Below are 9102 nucleotides of genomic sequence, written 5' to 3'. Positions count from 1 at the left end.
TAGGATGAACAACAAGGTTAACTCTGCAAAGGAGAGAAATTAGGGTTTACGACTACCGAATACGGGGTAGAAACCAAAGACTCAACTGGGGATAGGGTGAATGAATGCCAAATACTGAGCAATTATTCAACTTATTCCATAAGGAGACACAGACTCCGCTGGGGATAAAACCACAACAGCACAAAATCCACCACCTACCAGAACGAACCACAAAGGTTACCTCTGCTAGGGGAAAACGAGATAGGACTTACAACTACCGAATACGGGGTAGTAGCCAACAACTCCGCGTGGGAATGAAAGAATCACAAATCCGCACGGGAAACAACAATAGGGTTTATAACAAACCACCAACTGCTGAGGAGCAAGCAAAACTAGGATTTACGACTACCGACTATTGGGTAGAAAACCAACGACTCTTGCTGAGGAATAAAAGGTATATAACCACAAATTCCGCCAAGAGGCAAGGAACATAGGACTTACAACTACCGGTATAAGGGTAGAGGCCCAAAAGATTCCGCTGGGGATAAAAGAATTATTGTCGGTTACTGGGCAATTCATTCATTTATTCCACAGGGAAGCACAAGAAACAGTTGAAAAATGCCAATTCAGGATTAAACCAAAAAGGCAAACTGAATCAAAACTCGTCCTAATGAGGATATAACTCAATAGGAAAATCCATCCCAATATATGTGTTGGGAGGAAACGGAAGAAACCGTCATCCACGAGGATATATCTCAGTGGGGAACTGCAGAAGGAAAGACAGACACTTTCTGCTTATGGGGCTGACTCTATATTGAGAGATTAAACACCCGACATCTGCTTGGGGAAATCTACTGGAGAGATCTATATCACCATAGCAGGAGACAACAAACAAAAGATATATGGCAAAAAATGCAACATGAATATCTGAATGTTGAAAGTATGCATGAATATGCGTAATTTATGTTTGATGAATGCTGACAAAACAGACATATCTAACACAAACAGGTCCAGGAATCAAACGCCCGGTACTACACTTCCAGAGAAAAAAATCCAACTGGAAATCCAATCTGCTGGAGATCTTCAAGCTAGAAGCAAAGATCTGCGGGGAGGCAAAAGATCAGAGATATCAGGAAATCACAAAATCTCTGAGTGATGGATCAACAATCAACCCAACTGGGGAACAGAAAGTCCACAACAGGCAGAAACTGCCACAAAGACAAATCTGCTGGGGAAATGGAGAAATCCCAAGATATCTGTAGGGGGATCTTCAGTATCAACTGGGAAACAAGAGTTCACTGCACAAGCAAGAACTGCTACGAAAGCAACTCCAAATAACTCCACTGGGGAACAACCCACAAAGGGAGAACAGATCATCCATGTAGAATCTAACTGCACAAGCAACTCTACGGGGAATACTGTCAGCCGCTCCAATCGGGGATAAACCCACTGAGGGAAAATGGATCACGAAAGTAGATTCTGCAACAAGCCACTCTACAGGGATCAAAATCATCAGGGAATCAACCAAATCTCTGGATGATAGATCACCAACCGACCCTACTGGGGGAAAGCAACTCTGGCGGGGGTCCTGACTCTATTGGGGATACCAACTCTGGCGGGGACTCTGGGGAAATCACAGCTACAATCCACTATACCACAAATCTACTGGTGGCTCCACTGGGGATGAGGAGGAGAGCTGGGGATCAACCACCAAATGCTGAACCTTCCAAGAGAAACCCAACAACCGCGGAGGAGGAAAATAAACACTGCTCTGCTGAAGGGATAAGAGGTGAAAACCTCAACAAGCGCTCCGATGGGGAAAAAAAGCATAAGTGCAGTATATTGTATCAACAACTCTGCTAGCAACTGTGCTGAGGAAAGTGGTAAAGTACCGGGATGTCAACCCACCAACCACTGAATTTTCCAAAGGAAGGCACCCATGCTGAGGAGAGAAATACTGTTGGAGAGGACTATGAAGTCCTAACAAACACTTTTCTTGGGGAACAACTCCAACCAAACCTCTGCTTGGGGAACAACCCCATCAACAAATCTGGAGAAAAAGGATAGAACCATGCCAGGAATATGAACAAATGTCTTACCTGTTGGAAATCATGCCACCCTTGGGAAAGCACTGAGAAATTCTTGAGTATCCTTTCATCATTGTGAATGTTCACTTTGTTTAAAACAACAATTTGGAAAATTTATTTGTTTAAAACAATGACATTTTATCAATTAAAACATGCAAAACATTTGTTGAATTGAAACAAATAAGAGTGCAAATAATTGGATAAAAGCTCAAATTGATTTGATGGAATGGTAGCCTGCAAATGGCAAGACTCCATAGATCTGTACAAATTTGAAATCAGTGATATATATTGGAAGAGGGCTACATTGAACATAATGATCCTTTCTCTACCAATTTGAATCTCGATGTATTCGAAGCTTCAGTCGACGACAAATCGAGAATCTCTGACGAAAAGACAGCTGTGGAACAGAAAGTCTTGTCAGGATGCAGTTACTTGCCGTATCCCTAATTTTTGCCTAGATTGCCCCAGGGTGAGGTACTCAATCTAGCGGGATGCAAAATTCATTTTTTTATGTCTCTAACTTTTGCCTGGATCGCCCTTGCGGGTTCTCCACCGAGACGCTCATTTTTGCCTAAGCCGCCCTTTTGGGTTTTCAACTTAGCGAGCTATTTTGTTTTTCTTTTGCATACTCTTTTTTTTAGGCAAAGTATTTCTTGACTGCATCTGAATTCACAGGACGAGTGAAATCCTCCCCATCTATTGTTGTAAGCATCAAAGCACCGCCTGAAAAGGCTCTCTTAACAACATATGGACCTTCATAGTTTGGAGTCCACTTGCCCCTGGAATCGGGCGCGAAAGACAAAACTTTTTTGAGCACGAGGTCACCTTCTCGGAACACACGAGGCTTGACCTTCTTATCGAATGCTTTCTTTATTCTTTGCTGATATAACTGACCATGGCACATGGCAGTCAATCGCTTCTCTTCAATCAAATTCAATTGGTCGTAACGACTCTGAATCCATTCAGCATCAGTCAACTTAGCTTCCATCAAGACTCTCATTGATGGTATCTCCACCTCTACTGGGAGAACAGTCTCCATGCCGTAAACAAGAGAAAAAGGGGTTGCCCCTGTTGAAGTGCAGACAGATGTACGATAACCATGCAACGCAAATGGCAGCATCTCATGCCAATCTTTGTACGTAACTGTCATCTTCTGGATAATCTTCTTGATATTCTTATTAGCAGCTTCAACAGCCCCATTCATCTTAGGTCTGTAAGGGGAGGAATTATGGTGTGCAATCTTGAATTCAGCGCACAACTCTTCCATCATCTTATTGTTCAGATTAGATCCATTATCAGTAATGATCTTATCTGGCACACCATAACGGCAAATCAGCTGGTTCTTGATAAACTTCACAACCACCTGCCTGGTCACATTCGCATACGAATCGGCTTCAACCCATTTGGTGAAGTAATCAATTGCTACGAGAATAAACCTGTGCCCATTGGACGCCTTCGGTTCAATCATGCCGATCATGTCGATTCCCCACATAGAGAAAGGCCATGGTGACGAAATCACATTCAGAAGTATCGGAGGAATATGAATCTTATCCGCGTAAATCTGACACTTGTGGCATTTCTTCACATATTTGCAGCAGTCAGACTCCATTGTCAGCCAATAGTAGCCTGCTCTCAACATCTTTCTTGCCATGGCATGTCCATTGGAATGAGTACCAAATGAACCCTCATGGACCTCAGTCATCAACAGGTTTGCTTCGTGTCTATCCACGCATCTGAGCAAAACCATGTCGAAATTTCTCTTATACAGCACTTCACCGCTGAGGTAGAAACTGCCTGACAACCTTCTTAAAGTTTTCCTATCTTTCCTAGATGCCCCAGACGGGTAGACCTGGTTCTGGAGGAAATTCTTGATATCAAAATACCAAGGCTTGTCATCATTCACTTCTTCCACTGCAAACACGTGAGCTGGTCTATCCAAGCGCATCACGACAATATTGGGAACTTCATTCCAATACTTGACCACAATCATGGAAGCAAGCGTAGCAAGCGCATCTGCCATCCGATTATCCTCTCGAGGAATATGATGAAAGTCAACTTCTGTAAAGAACGTTGAAATCCTCCTCGCATAATCTATGTACGGAATGAGACCTGGCTGATTCGTCTCCCATTCACCCTTGATCTGATTGACAACCAGGGCCGAATCACCATACACATCAAGATGTTTGATTCTCAAATCAATACATTCTTCCCGTCCCATAATACATGCCTCATACTCAGCCATATTATTCTTGCATTTGAAAGTTAGCCTTGCTGTAAACGGAATATGTGTGCCATGAGGAGTAATGATTACTGCCCCAATTCCATTTCCGTACTGATTCACAGCGCCATCAAACACCATCGTCCATCTGGAACCAGGTTCCGGACCTTCATCAAGTGTAGGCTCATCACAATCTTTCATTTTCAAATACAGAATCTCCTCATCTGGGAAGTCGTACTGAACAGACTGATGATCTTCAATCGGCTGGTGCGCTAAATGGTCAGCCAAGATACTACCTTTGATAGCTTTCTGAGCTCGATACTCGATATCATACTCAGATAACAACATCTGCCAACGGGCAATCCTCCCAGTTAAAGCAGGCTTCTCGAAAATATACTTGATTGGATCCATTCTGGATATCAACCAAGTTGTATGATTTATCATGTACTGGCGCAAACGCTTAGCAGCCCAAGCCAAAGCACAACACGTCTTCTCAAGCATTGAGTACCGAGACTCACAATCAGTAAATTTCTTACTGAGGTAGTATATAGCAGATTCTTTCTTCCCTGATTCATCTTGTTGACCGAGGACACAACCCATCGAGTCTTCAAGAATAGTCAAATACATGATCAGAGGTCTTCCTTCTACAGGCGGAGACAAGATCAGAGGCTCGGATAGATATTCTTTGATGTTGTCGAAAGCCTTCTGGCAATCCTCGGTCCACTCATGGGATTGATCTTTCCGGAGGAGCTTGAATATCGGCGCACATGTGGCAGTCATGTGGGATATAAATCTGGAAATATAATTCAAGCGGCCAAGAAAACCTCGGACTTGCTTCTCAGTTTTGGGTGCAGGCATCTCTTGTATTGCTTTGACCTTTGCAGGATCAACCTCAATACCTCTTTCGCTGACCACAAAACCCAACAACTTGCCAGAACGGACTCCAAATGTACATTTGTTCGGATTCAGACGAAGTCTAAACTTCCTCAGACGCTGAAAAAGCTTCAACAAATGCTCAATATGTTCAACTTCCGTTCGGGACTTAGCAATCATATCATCAACATAAACCTCTATCTCCTTGTGCATCATATCATGAAACAAGGTAGTCATAGCACGTTGATACGTGGCTCCGGCGTTCTTCAAACCGAAGGGCATCACTCGATAACAGAATGTTCCCCAAGGTGTGATGAATGTTATCTTCTCCATATCTTCGGGTGCCATCTTGATTTGATTATAACCGGAAAATCCGTCCATAAAGGAAAAGACTTTGAATTTAGCTGTATTGTCTACCAACATATCAATGTGTGGTAGAGGAAAATCATCTTTAGGACTAGCCTTGTTCAAATCTCTGTAATCAACACACATACGGACTTTTCCGTCCTTCTTAGGCACAAGCACAATATTGGCCACCCATTGAGGATATGTAGAAGTCACCAGAAACCCCGCATCAATTTGCTTCTGAACTTCCTCTTTGATCTTTACTACCATATCTGGATGAGTTCTTCTGAGCTTCTGCTTCACAGGCACGCACTCAGGCTTCAAAGGCAGGAAATGTTGCACAATATCTGTATCTAGACCCGACATGTCTTCATACGACCAAGCAAAGATATCGGAATATTCTCGTAGCAAACTGATCAACCCCTTCTTGATAGACTCTTCAAGAAGCGCCCCAATCTTCACCATACGAACACAATATTCAGACCCCAAGTTGACTGTTTCCAGATCTTCGAGATGCGGCTGAATGATCTTCTTCTCGTGCTCAAGGAGACGGGTAATCTCATCAGGAATCCCTTCAACATCATATTCCTCTGCCTCGAATACAGGGAATTCAAAATTGGGAGATGCGTTGGATCATTATGTTCAATGGGTTTTAGAATCAACCTACATAATGATTTTGGTTAATAAAAACTTTAGAATTTAAACAAGCAAACCATTATGCAGTTGAAAAGATTGCTTTTATTCTTGTTTTTAGGGTTTTTTTGTGATCACTGATTTCATGCAAAAGCAAAAAGTGAAAACAAATGGAAAAATAAATGTTTAACAATGCATTAATTGAATGAAATATCATTGTATAAATGCTGCCAACAATGTCATCACTTCTCCTTTTGGCATGGGAGAAGGGTTTTGAAACAAAGTGAACAAATTACGTTGACTTATGAATGACCGTAGGAACATCCACAGCGACCCAATTATGGCAGACACCACCAGGTATGATAAAGTTGCTCAAGTCCTCTGTATCCTCTTCCAGAATAGCAGCAGTTTCTTCAGCTTGATCAGCATGGATGAAACCTCCACTCTTGAATAAACCTTGCTCGTTGAATGCCCCCAGAAGAACAGCCAATGCCAGCCCGGGATTTGTTGTCTTCAAGCTCAATCATCTTCCCCAAACCAGCAACTGCACCACATTCAATGGCCAGTTTCGCATCACGATAGGAAGTAAATGAAGGAGACTTTTTCTCAATCGGCTCAGCAATAGACAAAGCTTGGAAAGGCGTTCCAACTTCATCCTCAGCATCAATATATGAGAAAGAAGACAAGTGGCTAACCAGGAGAGCCTTTTCTCCCCCTACCACAACCAATTTCTTATTCTTGACGAATTTCAGCTTCTGGTGTAGGGTGGATGTCACGGCGCCAGCCTCGTGAATCCATGGTCTACCAAGGAGACAGCTATAAGATGGGTGGATATCCATAACCTAGAAGGTAACTTGGAAGTCGCTTGGTCCAATATTGATTGGGAGATCAACTTCCCCAATCACAGTCTTACGCGACCCATCGAAAGCTTTCACAACAACACCACTCTGCCTCATAGGAGGCCCCTGATATGACAATCTCGAAAGAGTGGTTTTTGGCAATACATTTAGAGATGACCCAGTGTCCACCAGCACGTTGGACATGGCATCGGTCTTGCAGTTCATGGATATATGTAAAGCCATGTTGTGGACTCTTCCCTCCTCAGGGAGATCAGCATCACAGAAACTCAAAGTGTTGCAAGCAGTGATGTTTGCAACTATACTGTCAAACTGTTCAATAGTGACGTCGTGATCAACATAAGCCAGATCCAAAAATTTCTGCAGAGCCTCCCTATGGGGTTCTGAGTTCAGAAGCAAAGATAAAATAGAGATCTTGGACGGCGTTTGTAGAAGCTGGTCTACAACGTTGTACTCACTCTTCTTGATGAGCCTCAGCATCTCATCACATTCTTCATTCACAGTGCCACTCGGGACAACAGAAGAAACAGGAGTCTTTTGTACAGAGGAGGGTTTGGTAACAGGTGTCGGGTTCGGAATATTCACCGCAGTCCCAACCGGACGCTCAACAGAATCAGAAACAACAGCTCTAGCCTGAGGCTTAGGTGCTGAAAACACGCGACCACTCCGGGTCAACCCACTCACATCAGCAATATTTACCACAGAGGTCGAAGGTAAAGGCACTTCTTTCCCATCTTCCACAGCAACGGGATTATATCGGAAAGGAATAGCTCTATCCGAAGAATAAGGCACAGGGCCTGCAGGCTTGATTACCAGAGAAGGAGAAACCTTCGGCTTGCTACCATCATAACGGATGACAACAGGCTCGGGAAATTTGAACACAGGAGAAATCACATTCACCTCTGGTTCGTCTTCATCAACATTCCGATTCTGCAGAATCTCAATGGTACCTTCATCCAATAGCTCTTGAAGTTCTCTTCGCACTTGGCGATAACCCAATCTATTAACGGAGCAAATGCGGCATCTGTCATGGTCGTGCTCCATATGACTGTATTGACACAGCAAACGATGCAACTCGACCAATGACTGTCGAATATGGCTCACATATTTGACTTTATACTTGCCAGGGCAACCCTGGACCATGTTAACCGACTTCCCATGCTCGGGCAATGGGTTCTTCGTAACATTCAGGCCTGAGTCCTCAAAGCTCAAAATGCCGCATCGCATAAGGTCTTGCACCTTGGTCTTCAATGGATAGCAGTTTTCAATATTGTGACCCGGAGCACCGGAATGATAAACACAGTGCTGATCGGGCTTGTACCACCACTGCGGGTTAGCAAGCACAGCCGGAGGCTCTCTCGGAGTAACCAGTTTCCGCTCTATTAAAGAGGGATATAACTCAGCATATGACATAGGAATAGGATCGAAACTGATCTTCTTCCTATCATAATTCAAATTGGCCTGATTACTGGTGCTGCCACGAGGCTGGTAAGCCTGTTGCTGTAGACGATGTTGCTGTTGATACTGAGGTTGTTGCTGATGTTGGTTGTTGTCTCTGAAGACAGGTGCTATATGAGCCACCTGATGCTGATTGCTGGCATGACGCACAGGCTTCCTCTTAACAGAGGGTCTTCTAGGTTTAGCATGGGATTGCACAGCATGTGCCTCCCCATCTTTCTTCTTAAACGCCCCATATCGTTTAGAAGAGCTCTCTTCTTTAGACAACCGTCCTTCACGGACACCTTCCTCCAAACGCATCCCCATGTTCAGCATCTCGGTGAAATCAGAGGGAGCACTCGCAACCATCCGCTCATAATAAAATGAACTAAGAGTCTTCAGAAAGATCTTAGTCATCTCCTTCTCTTCTAGCGGAGGAGTAATCTGAGCTGCCAGCTCTCGCCACCTCTGGGCGTACTCTTTAAATGTCTCTTTATCCTTCTGAGACATGGCCCTGAGTTGATCACGGTCAGGCGCCATATCAATATTGTACTTGTACTGCTTGACGAAGGCTTCGCCAAGATCGTTGAAGGATCGGATGTTTGCACTATCAAGGCTCATATACCAACGAAGAGCTGCACCAGACAAACTATCCTGAAAATAATGAATCAGC

This window comes from Lathyrus oleraceus, chromosome 6, assembly GCF_024323335.1.
Source record: "Lathyrus oleraceus cultivar Zhongwan6 chromosome 6, CAAS_Psat_ZW6_1.0, whole genome shotgun sequence".
Classification (NCBI taxonomy): Eukaryota; Viridiplantae; Streptophyta; class Magnoliopsida; order Fabales; family Fabaceae; genus Lathyrus; species Lathyrus oleraceus.
The sequence above is the reverse complement of the archived record's forward strand: the minus strand, read 5'-3'. Positions refer to the sequence as shown.